This window comes from Manihot esculenta, chromosome 13 (assembly GCF_001659605.2).
Source record: "Manihot esculenta cultivar AM560-2 chromosome 13, M.esculenta_v8, whole genome shotgun sequence".
NCBI classification, from domain to species: Eukaryota; Viridiplantae; Streptophyta; class Magnoliopsida; order Malpighiales; family Euphorbiaceae; genus Manihot; species Manihot esculenta.
The window spans coordinates 15,928,549-15,950,987 of NC_035173.2; the positions used below are offsets into that span (position 1 = coordinate 15,928,549).

A 22,439-nucleotide genomic window follows, 5' to 3' on the forward strand; every position below is an offset into this window, starting at 1 on the left:
CCCAAGTTATGTGTTGAGCCTTATGCAGGCCACGTTCTAGTCTGTCTGTTTGTTCTTTTTGCCTTAGCTTTTCTTTTGAAGGGAGGCTTAGTGCCTTTATTTTTCCTTTGTTGACCATTCCTCTTTCAGCTCGGTTTTGTGTGGATCTGTTTGGGATTCAGGCTCATTGGCCTTACTGTCGCTTCCAGGCTCACTGGCCTTGCTTGGGATTCAAGCTCATTGTCCTTACTGTTGCTTCCAGGCTCATTGGCCTTGCTCGAGATTCAAGCTCATTAGCCTTACTGTCACTTCTAGGCTCCTTGGCCTTGCTTGGGATTCAGGCTCATTGGCCTTACTGTCGCTTCCAGGCTCCTTGGCCTTGCTTGGAATTCAAGCTCATTGGCCTTACTGTCGCTTCATCCTCTCAGCTTGGTTTTGTGGCGCTGGCAGTCATTTTTTGAGACCAATCGCCCACCTCACTGAGGGCTTCATTCCCTCTCAGCTCGGTTTTGTGGTGCTGGCGGTCATTTTTCGAGGCCAGCCACCCATCTCACTGAGGGCTTCATTCCCTCTCAACTCAGTTTTGTGGTGCTAGCAGTCATTTTCCGAGGCTAGTCTCCTACCTCACTGAGGGCTTCATTCCCTCTCAGCTCGGTTTTGTGGTGCTAGTGGTCATTTTCCGAGGCCAGTCACCCACCTCACTGAGGGCTTCATTCCCTCTCAGCTCAGTTTTGTGGTGCTGGTGGTCATTTTTTGAGGCTAGTCACCCACCTCACTGAGGGCTTTCTTCCCTCTCAGATCGGTTTTGTGGTACTGGCGGTCATTTTCCAAGGCCAATCACCCACCTTACTGAGGGCTTCCAGTGCCTGTTTTGAAAGTACTCGAGATATATGGGGAAATAAAAGCAGCATTTCTCATTCATTCATATTTTCAGAGTACAGATTTTTACATTGTACATATTTCAAGGAAAGTACCTCTTCAGGTATTGGATATGCCAAGCATGAGGCTCCAGATTCCCTTGTAAGTCTTCAATCTGGTAGACCCCAAGCTTGACAATTTTAGTTATTCTGAATGGGCCTTCCCAAGTCGATGCTAGCTTTCCCACTGCTGCTCTCTTCCCTGTTGCTTCCAGTCTCCTCAGGGCTAGGTCTTTTACTTTTAGGCTCTTTTCTCTTACCTTCAGGTTTAATAGTGAGCTGCCTTTTGTTGATAGGCAGCGGTGCATACTTGAGCTTCCTCCCTGATTTTCTCTAGGGCATCCAGGTTGCTTCTCAACTTCTCCCTGTTGGTGTCTTCATTGTTGAATTGAAAACGGTGAGAAGGGATTTGTAATTCGATGGGGACTATCGCCTCGGTGCTGAATGCCAGTGCGAATGGTGTTTCCTTTGTTGGTGTCTGAGGGGTAGTCCTAAACACCCATAGGATGCTGTTGAGTTCGGCTGCCCAGTTCTTCTTTGCTCCAGCCAGCCACTTTTTTAATCCCTGAAGGATGGCTCAATTCGTGACCTCTGTTTGGCCATTTGTTTGAGGATGGGTACTGAGGAGAACTTATGCCAGATGCCCATGTTTCTTATAAAATCCTTGAAGGACTTACAGTCGAACTGCTTGCCATTGTCTGATATAAGTGTCCTTGGTATTCCAAATCTACATATGATGTTGCCCCATACAAAGTCTATTACTTTGAGCGTTGTGATGGTGGGCATGGCCTCAGCTTCAGGCCACTTAGAGAAGTACTCCACTGCTACTATCACAAATTTCTTTTGCCCGGTGGTCTTGGTGAAAGGGCCCAAAATGTATGTGCCCCACTGTGAAAATGGCCAAGGGCTTGAGATGCTAGACTGTGGTGTAGCTGGGATATTGATGGCATTGGCAAACCTCTGGCAGATGTTGCATCTTCTGATGAATTCCTCTTCTTCTTTTTTAACCGTGGGCCAATAGTAGCCTTGCCTGAAAATTTTGTTTGCTAATGTGCCTGCTCCTTCATGGGCTCTACAAACTCCCTGATATATCTCCTCAATCACCCTGGCCACTTCTTCTGCACCCACACATCGAAGCCACGGACTGGACTTCCCACTTCAGTATAGAGTCCCCCTTATCGTCTGATAGTTGGCAGCCCGGGCTGCAATTTTTCTTGCTTCAGGGAGCTTCCCAGTCTCTAAGTACTCTAGGTATGGGGTTATCCAATTCTGCCCTTCTTCGATTTGCATTATTGCGGGGGGATTTTCAAAAGTGGGGGTGATGATGTGTTGTAGTTATACTTCATCTGGGAGCTGTTCCAGTGCTTCTTCAGATAACTGGCTAAGCAAGTCTACTTCTTCGTTCTCCTCTCGGGGTATCCTCTGGTGTTGCACAACAATTCCCTACTCGCCGAGCTCAGCTTCTACAGCTCACACCTTAGCCAAGTACTTCTGCATGATGGGGTCCCTTGCTTAGTATGCCTTCGTTATTTGATTGATCATCAGTTGGGAGTCGCTGCTTATTGTGAGGTCAGTTGCCCCTACTTCCGATGCTATCAGCATCCTATTTATTAAGGCTTCATATTCTGCCATGTTATTGGAGGCTGTAAACAGACCTTGAACTCTTCTGGGCCTTTCAGCTATATTCTGGCTCCACTGCCCCTACCATTGGATGCCGCATCCACAAACAACTTCCAGCTGAATTCCTATGGTGGCTGACCTCCATCCCTTCCTTCAGCTGAGCTTGGTGATTCTCTACTTTGCTCTTGTTGTTCCTCATTAAAGGAGCGCTCGGCTATGAAGTCAGCAAGGACCTGAGCTTTAATGGCCGTCCAAGGTCGATATTCCAAGCAGTGTGGGCTGATTTTGATAGACCAGGCGAGCATACGACTTGATGTTTCCGACCTGTGAAGAATTTTCTTTAAAAGCTGATCTTTCATCACAATTCCTTAGTGGCTTTCAAGGTAGACTCTAAATTTCCTTACTACCAACGGTAGGGTAAATGCCAGCTTCTCTATGTTCATGTACTGGACCTCGGCATCTTTGAGCACCTTGCTGACGTAGAAGATCGGCTTCTGCTCTCCCCCTTCTTCTGTCACCAGTACAACACTTATAGCATGTTCTAAGGCTGCTAGGTATATCAAGAGCACTTCCCCGGCTAGTGGGTTGCTGAGCACATGTGGTGAACTGAGGTATTGCTTGAAGCTTCTGAAGGCCTGTTGGAAATCCTCTGTCCATTAGAAGTTTGGGACTTTCCTCAGCTTCTTGAAGAATGACAGGCACCGTTCTGCAGATTTTGACATGAATCAGTTGAGCGCTACCACCCTCCCAGTAAGCTTCTGGGTTTGGCTCAATGCCCTTTCCACTGACCATGTAGCCTAGGAATTTTCTTCCTCTGATGAAGAAAGTGCACTTCGTCGGGTTCAACCTCATTCTGTACTGTTCCAGCACTCCGAATACTTCTTTTAGGTCGGCTAGGTGCTGCTGGAAGGTCTGACTTTTCACCACCATGTCATCTACATATACTTCTACATTTCTCCCTATCTGGCCCTTGAAGATTTTGTTCATCAGCCTTTGATATGTTGCCCCTGCATTTTTCAACCTGTAGGGCATGGCCTTGTAGCAATAAGTCTCATCTTCAATTATGAATGAGGTCTTCTCTTCATCTGACCTGTCCATTGGAATTTGATGATAACCAAACATTGTATCAAGGGACGACATATAATCATAACCAGTCGTGCAATCGACCATTTTATTAATGTCTGAAAGGGGATAACAATCTTTTGGGCAGGCCTGGTTCAGGTCGGTAAAGTCTATACACATTCTATATTTGCTATTGGCTTTTTCACTAACATAGGGTTTACTAACCACTGTGGGTACATCACTTCCCTAATGAACCCTACCTCTTCTAACTTCTGCACTTCTTCTCTGGTAGCCTATTGTTTCTCCTTCTCGAACACCCTCTTCTTCTGCTTTATTGGCTTTGCTCCGAGGAAGACGTTGAGCTTGTGGATTATCACCTCGGGGTCTATCCTCGGCATGTCAGAAGGCTTCCAGGCGAAGCTTGAGGCATGTCCTCTAATAAGGGCCAATGCTATTGCTTTCTACTCTTTGTCAAGGCTTACGTTAAGGCTGATGACTTTGTATGTTTCCTCCTCTAATAGTGGAAATGTCTCCATCTCATCAACGGGCTCCGTCCTGGCCTCCTTCTTTTCATTCCAGACTTCCATGACCTCCGGGTTCACCTTCTCAGCTACTCCACTTGGTTCTACCACTGTTGCCAGATACACTGCCCGAGCCTCCTCCTGTCATCCCCATACTACTCCCACCCCTGCCTCGGTTGGAAACTTCATGGTCAGGTATCTGATGCTGGTTATTGCTTCAAAATCGTACAACACCGGCCTTCCCATAAATACATTGTAGCTTAGTGGGAGCCTCACCACCAGAAAGACCGTGTAGTGAGTGCAAGATAGGGGTGGTTCTCCTAACATTAGGGCCACCTTCACTTTCCCTTCCATAGCCATCGGGGTTCCCCCTATCCCATTGAATGGGGCCTGATCCCTTACAAGTTGCTCCTCTGGTATTTTCATCTACTGAAAGACCCGGTAAGGCAGCAGGTTCACCTTACTTCTGTCGTCTACTAGGATCTTATGGACCCTGTAGTTGTGAATGATGGCCTCGATTAGTAGAGTATCGTCGTGAGTCATCTGAATCCCATTAGCATCTTCAGGGGAGAAAGAGATGGTCATGAGGGAGTGCTCTACTATTTGTAGGACTTTGTTGCTGCTCCCCTCCCCACTTTGGCATCTCTTCTTCCCACTTCTACTCATCCGACCTCCAGTTCCCCCTACGATCATGTTGATTGTTCCACTGGAGCCATCATTCACTGGCCCTACTCCCTGTCTACAGGGCCGCTCCGCTAAGGCATTCTGTTGGGGCCTCTCTCCTTCCAGTTTCTTCATAAAGTTTCAAAGATACCCCCCTCTTGATTAGCCTTTCTATCTCACTAATCAGTTGGTAGCAGTTGTTGGTATCATGGACATGGGTCTGATGGTACTGGCAATACTTATTTGGATCCCTCCGGCTAGCGTTAGCTTTTATAGGCTTAGGCTATTGAATGAAGTCCTTGTCCTATTCCGCCATGAGCACTTCGGCTTTAGACGCATTCAAGGGAGTAACTGCCTCGGGGATCTAGGGTTGGTATGCTCTCTGTTCTCTTCTATCCTAGGGCTGCCTATACATCTCAGGCCCTTTATTCTGTCGCCTCTCCTGCCTTTCGTGCCTTCTCTCCTCTACTGCTTTTCCCTTGTCTCCAGCCTCTTTGGTGAATCTGCTGGTCGTTAAAGCGTCATCTTGCCTTATGTACTTCTCCGCTCTCTTCATTAGCTCCGCCAGGATGGTGGGTGGCTTCCTACATAGTGATCCAAAGAACTCGGGGGATGTAGTCCCCCCTTCTGCATGGCTTCCACTGCTCGGCTCTCATCCAACTCAGGGATCTACAAAGCCTCTGTGTTGAAATGGGCCACATACTCCCTCAGGGATTCATTATTCCTTTGCCGGACTGTTTCTAAGTAGTTGGTCTTCCTCTCAGCCGAGACCCCTGCTATGAACCTGCTGATGAATATGTTGGCAAGGTCCCCAAAGCTTTTAATGCTCCCCGCCTCCAGCCTGTTGAACCAGGCCCTTGCTGGTCCCGTGAGAGTTATGGAGAAGACCTTACACTTCAGGGCATCCGAAAGAGTCTAGAGCTCCATGAACGTTTTGCAGTTCAGGATGTGCTCCTAGGAGTTCCCTGCTTTGTCATATGTTGCCATTGGTGGCATCATGAACTTCTTCGGGATGGTCTCCTGTTAGATCCATCCCGAAAAGGGTGAGTGTAATACCCGGCATCGGAATTCCTGCTTTCCGGCAGAATCTCGGATGTCGGAACCCTCTAGAAGGGTAAAATCATGTTTTTATAAAATGTTTTTACATGTTTTATGCTTTCAATAAAGAAAGAAATTGAGTTTTGAAAGAAAAGATCAAAGGTTGGAAAAGCTAGGTTCGGCCGCAAAACCCCATGTTCGGCCGCTGAACGTTGGTGACTTGCGGAAGCTCTTTTGGCCCCCGAAGGTGGTCTGGCCAGCCACCTATAAAAGGCCCCTTGTCCGAAAATGGGCGAGTTTTCTCTCTCTATTTTCGGGCAAAGGTGAGATTTTGCCCTCCTTTGGTTGATTTTGAGTTTTTCCTTCAATCTCTTCAAGTTTTAACAAGTTTTAACTTGGTTTTGAAGATTTTTGAGCTAAGATCAAGATTTTGAAGCTTGGAGACCCGGAGCTCGATTTCTCCCCATCTTCGAGTTTGGATCGCCTCTCCTCTCGATTTTCAAGAGGTAAGAGTAGATCCTACCCTTCTTTCTTGTTTTTAGTAAGTTTTGAGGGGTTTGAAGGGTGTTGGATGTATGTTTAGAGTAGTTGTAAAATGTTAGGGTTTATGTGAATTAAATGACGAAATGTATGTTAATGTGTGTTAAATATTGATGTTGTTAGGGTATAGGTTAGTTTTAAGCCCCTAAATGCTTGAGGATGTGTTTATGTATGATTTTGAGTGGTTTGGTTTGAGTTTAGAGGTTTTGGGTGGCTGGATGCATGTTTGTGGCTTGGGTTCTGCCCTTCTGGAGGACCCAGGTTCGGCTGCCGAAGCCATGTTCGGCCACCAAACCTGCCTATGGAGGCAGTTTGGCCGCCTAAACTCGCCCCCGAAAGTTTGGACTTTCGGCTCTAGAGGGGAGTTTCGGCTGCCGAACCTGCCTCCGAAAGTTGGTGACTTTCAGCTCTGGACAGACTTTCGGCCACCGAACCCTGCCCCTGAAAGTGCCCTGTCCAGCCTTCCTTTGCATGTTTTCCATGAATATTTTATGATGTTTTAGGGGGTTTTTGGGGAGATGTTTAGAGTCATATTAATGTATGTTTGGTCCCTCATTTGAGTCCACCTGTGTAGGTTGGGACCCGAGGAACCGAGGACCCTAGCAGTGAGATAGCTGCTTCAAAGTCTTTTCAGAGTCAGCCTGAGGTGAGTAGAATGGATCTTTATGTTTCAAAGTAATTAAATTTTGAGTATGTTCATGTATCACGAATACCATGATATATATACTAGGTTGTTTGCATTAGAATTTACGAATATGTTGCATTGCATAATATGATATTGTTGTGGATGGATATTGGATGACCCATTAGCCCTTGATATGGCATGATGATGATGATACGGTATGGAAGTCCAGAGACCCATTCTACGTCCTGGCACGATGTAAGAGAAAGTCCAGAAGACCCATTCTACGTCCTGGCACATTGGAATGTTATGATATGTTATGTTTAAGGGAAAGACCAGAGACCCATTCTACGTCCTGGCACTGTTGGATTATGTAGAGGGCTATTGGTGACAAGTCCATCCTTGATGTGAATTGTTTGTGATGTGATGCATTCCATGAAAGCATATGTTTTAATATATTGTTTTACTATTCTGCTCACTGGGCTCTAGTAGCTCACCCCTTTCCCTTAACCCCCAGGCTTGCAGGTTCAGGATAGATCGGGAGGTCAGCAAGAGTAAAGGCATAGTATATGTAATAGTTAGTTGTGGACATGAAAGATATTGTAACGTAAGATATTGTACAGATTTGTATTGAGGATTAGTACTGTGCTTGACCCTAGAGTTTATGGTTAATCCTTTTTGATACATGATCTTTATGAAATGTTCTTATTAATGTTAAATCAAGCTTGATGTTTGATATGTTGCCCTACTAGCGCATTTCATGAGGGCTCTAGTGTGGGGTTTTATGTTTATAGTTATAGTGCATGCACAGGTCAAGCTTGGTAGATGGAAAGTTTAAAATTTTTATATAAATATATGATCATGTATGGGATTTATCAGGTATGACAGGTTGTATGTTAGGCTTGCTACGGGTCCTGGCGACCTTAAGTCGATCTGGATCCTAGCGCCGATAGCGGTCCGATTTCGGGTCGTTACAGTGAGGACATGGGCAAGAAGGTCTGGCTGTTATCATTTGCCCCCAGTTCAACCAGGAGCTGTTCCTTAATCTTCCTTAGCTTCCGACCCACATATGACTCCTTTTGCCTTGGCCTTTTCTCCTGGCAATATCCTTCCCCCCATTCCTCACTTTCCATCCTCCCAACTTTCCCTGCAAAGTAGCTCTCTGCTTCGTCATTTTCAATGAGCTCTCTCACTCTCCTTCCTCGGGCTCTAACTGCCGGCTCATCTTCTCTAGCGGCTCCTCCACTCCCTTCTCCTGTCCTCCGACTGCTTTATTGGGGGATCTGGTAGTTGAAGGTGGATTGGCGTTCAGTGGCATTGAACCCTTCAGCTACGGGGGGTACGTTCAGTGGGGTATTGAGACTCCTCTGTTTCACATCACCGGACTAGTGCATACGATGTTGGGCCGGTCTACTTGAGAGTAGCTTGATGGGCTTTGGGTTTATATTCTTTTCTAGGGTCTGACTTCACCCCTGAGTGTAAGAAGTTCAGTGGTCATTAGATATCATTATCCAAATAGTGTGGATTAACGTATCAACTCACTGCAACAAAGTTAAAAAATAGCTGTAAAATTTGATCCATAAATAGTTAGTAATTTAATAGTTTACTGTTTCATATAATTGCTAAATAGTTAATATTTTATTTTAGTAATCATTTTTTTATAACTTAATCAATAAATTTTATCATTGTTTTTTTTATTTTAATAGTTTTTACAATTTAATAAACTGAGCCAAAATGTTTTTATTCATTTTAAGAAAATTGTACACTTATCTTCAATACCTAGCCATACATTTGTAATAAAGTGATACATTACAATTATACAACTCTAGCAATTTTTTATGCATTTTTAAAAGGAGAATTGTACTTGAGTTTTTTATAAATAAAAAATTATGGTTTCACACCACTGTTTTTTTTTTCTTCCTTTCTTCTTCCTTCGTTAATTATAATGACTTCAAAGTGAGATCACCACTGATATTATAGAATATGATAGCTTAAGATTATTGCAACTAAGACGATAGTGTCACATTACTAAGCTTCATTAATAAACCTCTTAAGATTAAACACATTTGACTTAAGATTAAACACCTTCTATTTATCAAGCCTCTCCTGTCTCTTTCCCAAACCAAGCCTTCTTACACCAATCAGTCTTTCTCTCATCAAATCAATCTCAATAGCCTTCACACTATTTACTTGGAAAACATCATGTTATGCATCTTATGTGCACAAGATTGTGTCCACTTTCGTTAAGGTCTCTAATGTCTACGTAACAATAAAGCTTAACAAAGGAGGTAAACACTTTGCTTTTGTCAGGATGCTTTAATCTCAACTATGCACCTTTTTATAAGAACCTTAAACCTACTTGGGATTGAACTTTTAAGTTGAGAGCTTCCAAATCTTGAGATCAAAACTTCTATACGAACATGGATACCAAATATCAGCTCCAAAAGAAAATCCATACTCTTATAAACATGGTAGTACCGAGAATCCCCCTCCAAAATTAGGTAAGAAGAATGTCAGCTCTTTTGATATTTGCTCTAGGTTGGTTCTAGCAAATAATACCTACATTCCATATGGATCCTGTGAAACTCCTAAGGATATTATAAGTGAGAACGATGATTGGTTTACTAGGTCGATTATTGCAATGTCTAAGGATGCTAATCTCATCCTGATCATGCACAAAACAGAAGTGTTTTCTCCATTAAAGTATTTAACATAGTTTGAAAGTCTTGACCTGAAGTAAGGGTTTCTTAGTAATGGTGCCTCATGGTTGCAACGCTAGTTTCATGATTTTAAACCATGCCATAATATGTTTGTGAATAGTAAAAGGTTAAAATGGGTGAGACTTTATGGATTCCCTTTACATGCATGGCCACTGCATTTCTTTAAGTTGCTTAGATAGAAATGAGGTGTTTTCTTTAGCATTAACAATCCTACAAGTCATAAATCAAGAATTGATTTGGCAAGGATACTATAACAAAAAGAACTTGATAGGAATAAGAGGCTGAGGCAATACTCGCTCGCATTTTTTATTTGATAAGGATGAGTTTATATACAGCTCTATCGACTATTCTAGAAGGGTACACATCATTATGTACAGCTATCATTATAATAGAAAACATATGAGCTAAGAGAGAGAAAAATATTCTTCCATTATTTCACACAGCTGGTGCGTCTTCTGGAATGATCGTTCGACCTTTTCTGTTAGCTGGCACGTCTTCTAGAATAGTCGTCTGACTTGGTCTGCAGAAGAAGTCGATCGACCTGGACTTGGACATCTGGAATGGTCGTCTGACCTGGTCTACTGACTCGCAGTTATCGAAGCCGGTCAAAAATAACCTTTCCGGTTATCAACAAGGGAGACAAAGAAAGAAGGTGAGTAACCTTGATGCATACATTCTTCACTACAATGATTCAAAGTAAGTATCTAGAGTAAGAGCTTAAGTGGAAATAAAGGATCAAGTAGCAAAGAGAGCTTGTTTGACTATGTTTATTTGCTTGAGGACAAGCAAAAGGTTAGGTGTGGGGGCATTTGATAGAGCATAATTTAGACCATATTATCATGATGTTATTGATGTTAATTTACACTTTCTCTGCCTAATTTTGTGATTTTAATCTTATTCTACAGAAAATGGTGTAAAGAGACAATTTGGTGAAAATGCCCCTAAAACTGCCTAAAATGGAGCAAAGGAGAGCAAGCATGCCAAGTGCAACTTGAAAGGAGCCAAATAAGGAAAGTAATTTGAAATTCAAATTCCAAATCCTTAAGAGAATTCAAAATTCAAAATCAAGATTCAGCTCATTAAGGAAAGTGCTAAATAAGGAAAGTGCAGTCAACAGAGCAGTTTAAAATTCAAGATCTTCAAGAATCTTTTTCTTTATTGAAGAAGCCAAATCTTTAGAAGATGCACATTCAAATTTGAAATTCAAATTCAGCTTGTCGAAGAAGTCAAAGAAGTCACACATACTACCTCAAGTCTTGCACATTCAAAATTCAAAATTCAAAGATCAAAGAGAGGCTCCACCTCATTAATGTGCAAGGTTGGGTGGCATGGGTAGCATATGGGCAGCCAAGAGTTCAACTTGGGAAGCAAGGAAGACCGAGGGCAACACTCCTTGCACATGAAGACCTAGCCGCGCGTCTCTCTCCCTCTCTAGACCTAGCCGCGCGCCTCCCTCTCTCTGCAGAGCAACTTGGGCGGCAAGTTGTACAAGGGCAGCCTCTTGGGCAGCAACTTAACAACTTGGGCAGCAAGTAAGGACCTAGGGCAACACTTTCAACTATAAAAACACACATAAGGAGCCTCCCCATGTTTTTTCGACTCTCCCTTGGACACACATACGGGATTGCAAGTGGCACCATCTCTTCTTCTTCATTTCTTTATTTTCTTGTTTTGTTTCAGCCATGAGTGGCTGAAACCTTTAGTTCTAGTTGAAGATTAGGTGATACTTTGGTTGTTTTATGGATTGTGAGATTTGAACATAAGTTGCTTATCTTTTGGTTATTCAATATTTGTGCAATTTCATGCTTGATTTCATTATTGCTTTATTATTATGATCAATGTGGCCACTTGATTCTTGACTGCAAGATAATATATTGTTAGTTTGAATAATTTTGAGTCTGCAATTGCTTGGATTATTTAAACACAAGAACACTTGGCGTAAAAACTAAGGAAGTTGCATAATCTAGTAATATCACCATGTGTTTGGGTAGTTAGGATTAGATCTCTCTATTTCTTAATGCAATTGACAGTTGTTTTGATGCTTAAGGCCCAAGGGCGTTCCTTGGCAACTTGTTGATTAGTGATTAATTAGAGGAAGTTCCCTAATTGGTTTATGATTAAGGAGATACATGGTGGTGAGAAGCGTCTTCCATCTCCATAACTAATCTATTGAATCTATCAAGGGAAACTAAGTGTCAATGATCAATCCCAACAACTGAAGTGGATCCAATTCTTCAACTAGCTAGATCTTTCTTATTATTGAAATCTCTTTATTTTATTATTCGCTTTCTTTTGTTGCTTTCTTTATTAGTTTAACTCAATCAATCTCAAAATCCCCCCTTTTTACTTTTATTGCACTTTATTTTTATTTTGCTTCAGTTTCTTTGCTTTCAGTTAATTCTCTTGGTCTTGACAAGGAAGATAGGTAAGTTTTCAATTCCCTATGGATTCGATCCTTTCACCACTATCTACAGTTGTAAGATTGTTGATAACCAGAAAGGTTATTTTTGACCGGCTTCGACAATCGACAGTCAGGTATTCTCTAAGATTGATTTGTAGTATGAGTATCTAAGACAACTTTCAGAACTCGTTATGGGCATTATGAGTTTTTTGTTATGCTTTTTGGGTTAACTAATGCACCTATTGCTTTTATGGATCTGATGAATAGGGTGTTCAAAATCTACTTGGATAATTTTCTTATTATGTTTATTGATGATATCCTAGTGTATTCCTGTAGCAAGGAAGAACATGAGGTGCATTTACAGACTACTGCAAACCTTAAGGAATAAGAAATTGTATGCTAAACTTAGTAACTGTGAATTTTGGCTTGATCGGGTGGTTTTCTTAGGACATGTTATCTCAACATATGGTGTACTAGTTGATCCTAAGAAGATTGAGGTAGTAGTCAATTGGGATCCTCTAACTAATGCTACAAAGTTTAGGAGATTTTAAGCTTAGCAAGGTATTATTGTCGCTTTGTTTAGGATTTCTCCATCATTGTAGCACCATTGACTAAAATGCTTAGAAAGAATGCAAAGTTTGAAGGGAGAGATGAATGCCAAGAGAGCTTTGAGAAGCTTAAGGTGTGTCTTATATCAACTCCAGTTCTTACTTTACCTTAGGGTACAAGTGGGTTTATTTTGTATAGTTTTGCTTCTCGCAAGGGTTTAGGCTGTGTATTAATACAACATGGGAGGGTGATAGCTTATGTATATAGACAGCATAGGCCACATGAATTAAATTATCCTACCCCTGACCTAGAGTTAACTGTAGTTACGTTTACATTAAAAATATGAAGGCACTATTTTTATGGTAGGACTTGTAAGATTTTAATCAATCGCATTTGTTTGAAATATCTTCTCACTCAGAAGGAGTTGAATCTAAGGTAGAGATGGTGGATTAAATTACATAAGTACTATGACTATACCATTGAATATCATCCAAAAAAAGGTAATATGATAATTGATGCCCTTAGTTGCAAGTCCTTTGGTAGTTTAGCTCATTTCAAGACAAATTGGCTTCCCTTATTACTGGAGATTAGATCCTCACGGGTAGAACTAGTAGTGGATGATGCAAGGGTATTATTGGCAACTCGTAAAATTAGACCAATTTTGATAGAAAAAGTAAAAGAAGCCCAAAATCAAGATGAGAAGTTGAGCAAAATCAATAATGAAGTAAGAGATGGAACTCGTATCGACTTTTCTCTAAGCAAGGACACAACTTTAATGTTTGGTGATGGATTATGTGTACCCAAGATGGAAAGATTGAAGAGAGGGATTATGGAAGAAGCTCATTGTTCTACTTACTCTATTCATTCGTGTAGCACAAAAATGTATATAGATCTCAGAGAAAATTATTGGTGGCTAGGCATGAAAAAAGAAATAGTTGACTTTGTATCAACATGCTTGGTATGCCAACAAATTAAAGCAAAGCATCAACATCAAACAGGAAAGCTGCAATCGCTTCCTATTCTAGAATGGAAGTGAGAACACATTTCCACGGATTTTATTTCTCAATTGCGTCATACTTTGCGCGGACATAATGCAGTGTGGGTGATAGTTGATAGATTAACCGAGTCAGCACACTTTTTTCTTGTCAGGATGGATTATTCTCTAAATAAGTTGGCGGAGATCTATATTAATGAGATTGTAAGATTCCATGATGTTCCAGTTGTAAGGAAGTCTAGAGATTACTGCAATTCAAAATCACGCAGCGGAAAAATAAAATATCTTTGTTTTCCCTTTCAGGATCCGAGTGTTTCGTTTAATTCGAAAGAAATGATAAAGAGACTAACATTTTAGACTTGACGAAAAGAAACTGTTCTGAACTGATGGTGCTGCTTCTAAAATGAACATTCTCAATGGTATCCACACGAACGTTTCCGTTTGGAGTACTAGCTCTCTGAACATATAGATTAGCGATGTGCTCCCAATCTGTAACCCAAAAAAACGATTACAGAAAAAAAAAAAACCTTACTCACGTAATTCAAAGAATTTGTTTTATATTCACTCATTTTTTTATTTTTTTATTTTTCCACACATTTTTTTCATAAAACAATTATTTTTTTTAATCATCACAGTATCGCAAATGCTAATATATCTATGTGATAAGTCTTTTTTAAAAAAATGAAAAGATTTTTTATCTCTAATAGTTACATATAGATTACATATATTTTAAATAATTTTTAATATAAAAATAATATTTATTATTAAAAACAATGTTTTAAAAACAATATTTATAACCATTGAAAACAATATTTATTATTAAAATAATATTTTATTAAATTAAAATTTATTTGAACTTAGATTTTTATTTTCCAGATTGAACTTAGATTTGAAAAACGAGTTTTATTTACAAAAAGTTAAATTTTAATTTTAATTAAAAAATATTGAGGGTTTATTTATTGGTAAGCTTATAAGCTAAACAAATCAATAATCATTATGATTCAACACGGAGATATTCATGTCTTTAAATAAATATTCGATTATCCATGTATCTTATAAAAATAGCGTAAATTGCAAAGAATAATTATTGGATAGCTGGCTAAAGAGTCTTGCTCGTAGGTGAACGGTTCATATGTCCAAAATCATTGGAATAACAGAATTAATATACAAGAATCTTGGTAAAAAAAAAAAAAAAAAAGGAAAATCTAGTCTTTACAATTTAGTAAAATTGTTTATTTTAATTTTATAAACATATTTATTATTATTTGTTTTTTTTTTAATTTTCAGATCATTTACTGTTTTAATAGTTATGAATTTAAAATTATAAACACCAAATAGTTAAATCTTTGATATTAAAAAAATTAAATAATTCCATTAAAAAAATTGTAAAGACTAATGCGGAATAAGAATATTTTAATTATTTTATACTTTTTCAATGGCTGAAATTAAACAGATGGATTGGATAAATAATTAATAATTTTAAAAATAAAGATTAACCATTCTTAATATATCTATATATATAATAAATAGTTAATGTTATTAAATTATAGAAATTAAATATTTAATTATTCAAAGCAATAAGACCTCAACTTCCTATTTCGCTTAAGGCTTGAGAAAAAGGGCCAATTGGAGAAGCAAAACGAGACACAAAACTTCACGTGAGGCAGAGTATCATTCATTCCAAAGAAGACAAGTTTCTCTAGACAACCACTTGTCAATTTTGAGAATGCTATGTCTGCTTCATGTTTATGCTTACGTAACTTGTAAACCTATTTGTCCCCACCGCATATGCATGGACTTATGGAATATCACGTGCCTTGCGCGTGAATAAGATTGAAATTGTGGACCCAACCATACGTCTCCATATGACTGACAAATTGTTCTACAGTGCTCTTCATTTGCTAATTTCAGAAGTTAATGTACTTGTAGACGTGTGCTGATCTTGATATTCAAGATCCAATAATTGGGATTTGGGGAGATTTTTTGGATCAAGTTGGACTGCTGTTGTCTACATGGTTTCGTCAATTCAACTTTCAATTTCCTTTTTCTTTTCTCATTCTCATAATGATAGATTGCACAACTGTATAACCCGGTAAGCTTTACAATATCAAGGCTAATTCAGAAAGACCAGTTACATGCCAGTCCTATAAAAACAAAATGATTCAAATAATCCTAAGCGTCGGGACATCTCTAAGGTAATAAATATTTTATCTGTTGCTTTAAGTTTTAGAGATAGCTAAGATATGTTAATTTGGAGATTGCATAAGGGGGTATTTTTACTGTTAAAATTTTTTTTTTCATTCATAAATTTAGTCTGAAAGTAAGTATATCTGAGTAAATCTGAATTTGAAAGATCTTAGGTTATACTCTCTCAATCCCCAAATTCCCATTTCAAAAAAAAATCTTGTTATTTTTTAGTTCAAAAGATGTTACAAAGAGAAGGGGACATAGATTTAGATATTATTTGGAAAAAGTTGTGGCATCTTAATATTCACATCTTAATATTCCTCCTAAGGCTAGAATCTTTCTGCCGGGGAAATTTTGCCTACTAAAGTTAACCTGTTCTCTAGAAGAGTGGATGTGGATGAGCTATGCCTGTTTTGTGGGGAAAAGGAGACCATAGACCATTTGTTTTTGCGATGTAATGGTGCTCTTTATGTTCATCGTCTTTTTGGTTTTTCAAATCCAGGTAATTCTATTTCTTTTAAAGCTTATTTGCATCAACTTTTTATGTTGTATAATCATAGTAAGGTTTCGGAATTTGCTTTCATCATGTGGAAATTATGGTTTTTTAGAAAAAAAAATTAAGGAATAATGTTGATATTTCCCTGGTAAACATATGTAGTAGCATCTCTTCTTTGTGGCAGGATTGGTGTAATACTTGTGAGATTCAAGAATTGGCGGCAGCTCCTTCTATTGGAAATGTCATTCACTTGCATGCTTTGCATGGCAATTTGGGAGATTCGTGGGATTAATTCTTTGGGAGCTAATTTGGGTCCAGGTTCATCTCTTATGCCTTCTACTTCTCATATTAATTATTTTCAACGTGCTGCTATATCATCAGATTTGGTTCATGGAGCTCCTTTTGGTTCTGATTTTTCCTTTGATCCATCACAATCCAGACCTGCTTGGTCAATTCTGAGGTTTCAAGATCCAATGGCAGTTTCTAGTGGTGGACTTTATGGAGGTGACAGTTTGAATGTTTTTGTTGATGGTGCACTTTTTCCTTATTTCAAGTTGTCAGGTTGTGGTGTAGTAGGAGAGACCCAAGAAGGTGATTTTGCATTTGCATTAGCAACTCGTTTTAATGTTGCGGGCAAAGCCAATTTGGTGAGGCTCTTGCTCTCCGAGAAGCTTTATTTTGTATTGTTCATAACGTTACAAACATGGTCTTCATATTTATGGATTCCCAGTGTTTTGTTTACTTTTTATATTCTGACTCCGAGGACAGTACGACATTTGGTAGTGTACTTTCAAATTGTAAACTTTTAATTTTTCAATGTTCCAACGTTTATGTCCGTTAGATTTCTAGATAAGCAAATAGAACAGCTCATACTAAAGTTAGAGTGTCCTCGCAATACGCTAGCCTGGGGGTTTAGCACGATGTGCCTCTTCTCCTTTGTTCCTTTTATCATCATAATTGAAGTTTTCCCAAGGTTTTCCAAAAAATAAATAAATAAATAAATAAATAAAATTTTACAATTACATCAACTTTTATTATCTTTCTGATACATAAATTTAAAAAAAGACTGTCTAATTGTTAGCATAAAAATAATATAGTCATAATAATAGCCACAATATTAAAAGATGGATAGAAAATTGTATTAGTTGAGATGGCAAACAAATCTCTAAGTTAAGAGCATAAATAAATAATTGCAATTCTTAAAGCAAGGCTAATTAAAAAATTTTAAGTATAACACAGTATTTGCTGCAATAAACTATTACAGAGAGTATCAATATAAAAAGGAAAAAATCACTAAAACTTATTCTTAAAATAGCACTAAGAGTTGCGCGATAAAAAGCAGTAAAAACCTCATATTATTTAAGTTTTATAATGCCAAGAAAAATATGAGACGAAACAGTTGAAGAATTTAGAGTAACAAATTCAAATATTTTTTTATTTCATGTCTACCATTTACTTTATAGATTAAAATATATAAGTTAAATGATAATATTAAACTCCAAAAGGTTTGCCATCATTCAGAAAAATCCAAAAACAAATAAAATTGAGTTTATAAACATAAGGACTCAAAAATCTAAGGCAAGGAAAAAGAGCATTTTTCTACATGTGAAAAGAAGGGGCACACATAACATAAGAGGCTAATACTCTTTCAATAAAAATAATAATAAAATAAAGTTATTTGTAATTATTAAAGCTATTAAATAAACTAAAATTATGAAACAAAAGTAATTAATAATTACAAATAACTTAGTTTTTACATATATATTTTAATTGATTTAATTAAAATTAGTTTTCATTATTTAAAAAATTAAATAAAACAAATGAAAGAATTCAATCTAACCTAATTAATAAAATAATTAAACAGAAAAATGAAAGTTCCATTAAATCAAATACTATAAGCCTAGCTTTAGTGTGTTTTTTTTTTTACCTGCAAAAATATATTACAGGGCCGCAACTCAAACACAACTAGATACGACTTTGGACAATACATAAAAAAGACATTTGCTACTGAAAACTTTATTACACTAACCTATCTACCATAACATTAGTCGAATAAAAATGTGACCGAATGAAATAGATTAAAAGTGCGCAATATTAAAAATAGCACAAACCGAAACTCTAATATCTCAAGAGACATAGGTAGGTAGCTAAGACAGAGCAGAAATCAAAATAGCATAATCAACTTCACATATGACATGGTAGTAACCTTGACTCATTGCCAAAGGAAGAGCTTCTAGAAGTGTCATTGCCTCACAGGCCGCAGGTGAGTAACACCAAAGCTACCTAACCAAATCATCAACCAGCTGTCCAGAGTCATTGCGAATTGTAACAGCAATAGCAGCATCGGCCTGCGATAGCAAAAGGGGGAGAACAACCCAAAAAAAAAAAATACGATAATGCTACAAGAGAGATAACTCATAAGTAACACACCTCACTGTATAAGTAGGATCTGGTGAAGAGTGATCAAAGATACCCATACTTCCAGATTTCCAAATGTGCCGTGAGAGGTATTAACAACATAAGGTATGTACAATCTGACTCACTATCAAAATGTTGTCATAACTGCTCCCACCAAGAAGAAAACCCTGGAAAACCAACTGTAGATGGCTTCTAGCCACAAGGATTGAGAAACCACGTAACTAAAGCATGTGGGCACCAGAACAAAGCATGTTCGAGTATCTCTGGTCCACAGTGATACACAACACAATGTGAGAACAAAGCCATTCCCCTATGTACCAAATTTCTCAAAACAGGAACAGCATTATCAAGTTAAAGAAAGAATTTGACCTTGGGAATGATGGACAGCGACCAAGTACATTTCCACATGGAAGGGGAAAGAGATCGTTGAATAGAGGAAACTGAAGAAGAACTAATAGATAAGGAGCCTTGCACCAAAAGACGGTAACCAGACCGAACAGAATAGTTGCCATGATGCTCAAAATGCCAAACAAGTGAGTCAAGAGTATGTACAAACGCAATTTGGACAACAAGGATGGCTTTTACCTGAGCTGGTGAAATGAGCCGAGAAATAAGAGAACAATTCCACTATGAAGCAGTTCGGTCAAAAACATAAGAGGGCAGTTGCTAGGCCGAGATAACCAAAAACTAACCACACTTGGAACCCATGGTTCATCCCATAGAAAAGTGTTACGACCTTCTCCAATGTTAAAACAGACCATTTTAGTCAAAATGGCATAATTGGCTAATAAGGCTTGCCAAATCCAAGAACTACGAGAGCGTTGAGTGGCCTCGAAAAAAGATGAGCGGGAAAAATACAACACTTTAATGACTTGTCCCCAAAGGCTAGAAGCATCGGTCACAAGACGCTAGCTCTATTTGGCCAAACAAGCAATATTAAACTTTTGAAAGTCTTTAAAATTAAGACTACCATGAAACTTTGAATTACACAAGCCAACCCAACTAGTCTAGCTAATTTTCCTTTGATGAGTATGGCCGAGCACAAAAAGTCTTTGGGTATTGAAAAATAGACATAGAATAAGTAGGGATTGCTTGTAAAAACGATTGGAGATGGGTCTCCCTACTAGCATGGGAAAGAAGCTTGTATCTCCAAGATTGCGTCTTTTCCATAAGATAATCTTCTATCCATTGCAGAGCCTGTCATTTAGACCAACTCGGAGCCTTATCTCTGTCCATATCAAAGACCGCACATCGCACTTCATCATTTGTAATTGGCACAAAAAACCGGTCATTTATATCAATAGTAACAAGTCGCAAAATCAAAAATAAAACAACAGAAGAAGGATATGCTAATGAAGTAGACCTATACAACTGTTGAAAAAAATTTCTGATATCCCGATGAATAGTATCTTGACTTTCAACCTAGATTCCAGCTTCATTTTGGAGCCGAATAATGAAATTTCTCTGACGTCTTTAGATGTTAGATAAATGAAAGAATTTGGAGTTATGATTGCTAGCTTGCAATCACTGAATACGAGATAATTGTCACCAATGAAGTTCATCTTGCTGCCATGTCTTGTTATTTTCAACCAAGACTTGAAGAACAAACTCTCAACATATTCTCCTTGGAAACCTAAAGCCCATATCATAATAAAAGTCGACTAAAAAACATCTAAGATACTTATAAACACACGCTCTACAATACCCATAACAGGATATTCAATAGCAACATCCATGACAGGATATTCAAAAGGAACGAACAACAACTCCACATGTTATTCCTGCTCCTAAATATCTTAAGATCAATACCACAAGGGAAAGGGGGTGAAAGACTCAAAACCCACATCATTTAATCAAAACAGACCCAGCAAAACATCAACACTAATAATCAGTAATCTGAAAGCTCACCATGATGCTAATCATAGCAAATCTATATCACAGAGGAAGAGATAACGTAAATCACTTAGTGAAATGAACCCCAGCAACACACACCCATTCAAAGCAAGTTGACTGAGCCTATCTCCATTCATGAAATGTCATTCCTTCCATTCCACTTCACAGAGTTTCACAACCTCAACATTGGTAAACCAGACTTTGGCCATTAATCATGATCACAGAAAGTTTTATCACTAAATAATCTCGAAATCAAGAACATTCAGAGTCAAAAAGAAAACAGAACGAAAAATAAACGATTAATAGGAAGTTCTGTGAATACCCAAGTCCTTGACTTTGTCCTAGCGAATGAGGAGAGTTAGTATCCTTTGGAGCTGTGAGGTGGAGCCCCGAAGAAGGGTAGCTGTTAAAGGAGCGCCCGAATGACTCTATGTCAGGGTAGTAGAAGGATGTGTGAGTTCTGGTTCAAGATCAGGTGGAGGTCGCGTGAATGGAAGAAGAAAATAGGGAAGCTTTCGAGTTTGGGATTTTGGTGGGACGGACTATCGGGGCTAGATGCACAAAGGGGTTGGTGAACTGGTTTTTTAGGTGTTGGAATCGACGGAGATGGGTGTGTTGTTTTCACGGTGAGAATCGAGAAAGAGAGGGAAGAAACTGGATCTGATTCAGAGGAGGATGCTGCTTCAGCTGATGACGACTCGATGGGTCTCCACAGAGAGATGAGATGGTAAGGAGAAGGGACTGATTTTGATCGTTTATGGTGGTGAGAAGACAAGAGAATAGGAAAAATGGCAAAAATGATTTTATAAAAATGAATTAATTCATGTATTACTCGATGATAAACAAGAGGCACAATACTATGTTTAAATAAATTACAAAAATAACTAAATAGCTAGAAGTATGGCACAATATATTGTTAGACTACCATATGTAACAGAATGTATAACTCGTAGAATTCTAAATTACTGAAAATAAGCAGAATCAATTACCAACCTTATCTCTCCAGGCTCAAGTCCTGTAGTCAGCCTTATTACTCTAAAGGGTAAACACATCCTTATCACTCCCTTGGTCAATATCCCCCCTCAAACTATGCCGAGGTTGGAGACATAGTTTGTGTCGAAAGAACGCAAGACGAGCCTTAGGAACTGATTTAGTGAATACATCAGCTAGCTGACAAGTGGAAGGAATATGTTGAGTAATAAGAGCCCCTTAAGCTACCCGCTCTCTTACATAGTGGTAATCCAACGCAATATGTTTACTTCAAGCGTGAAACACTGGATTGACTGTGAGGAATAGAGCACTGACATTGTCTGCAAAAAGTTTCGGTGGGTGTGGAGGAAAAATCCGAAGATCAGATAGAATATATCCAAGCCATGTAAGCTCAGCTGCTGTATGAGCCATGGCACGGTACTCAGCCTCTGTACTGGACCGAGCAATTGTGGACTGCTTCTGCGCACACCAGGAAATGATATTCGAGCCTAGGAATGTGCAATAGCCTGTAGTTGACCGTCGCGTCGTCGGACAGCATGCCCAATCTGCATCAGAAAAGGTAGAAAGAGCAAGTGTAGTATCGGAACGAAGATTGAGACCATAATGTATCGTGCCCTTTAAATAACGCAAGATGCGACGAACATATTTCAGATGAGCATGAGTAGGTGAATGCATGAATTGGGACACAAAATTTACACTAAAAGACAAGTCAGGTCTGGTTAAAGTGAGGTATTGCAAGGACCCGACAATGCCCCGAAAAGATGTTGGATCGGAAAGTGGTTCAGAATCAATTGGCGGATTGTGTTTAAGGTCTAATGGAGTGGGCATT

The 22,439-nt window shown here is 38.9% G+C and overlaps 1 long non-coding RNA gene across 1 annotated transcript; it reads right to left on the reverse strand.

Annotated features, from left to right (window-relative positions):
• Positions 1-18,165: 18,165 nt before the first annotated feature.
• Positions 18,166-21,478, reverse strand: LOC110630498. The gene is made up of 2 exons (XR_002490392.2): positions 18,740-21,478; positions 18,166-18,657 (listed from the first exon to the last, which is right to left on the reverse strand). It is a non-coding gene; the product is annotated as an uncharacterized LOC110630498 (long non-coding RNA).
• Between the last annotated feature and the right edge of the window lie 961 nt (positions 21,479-22,439).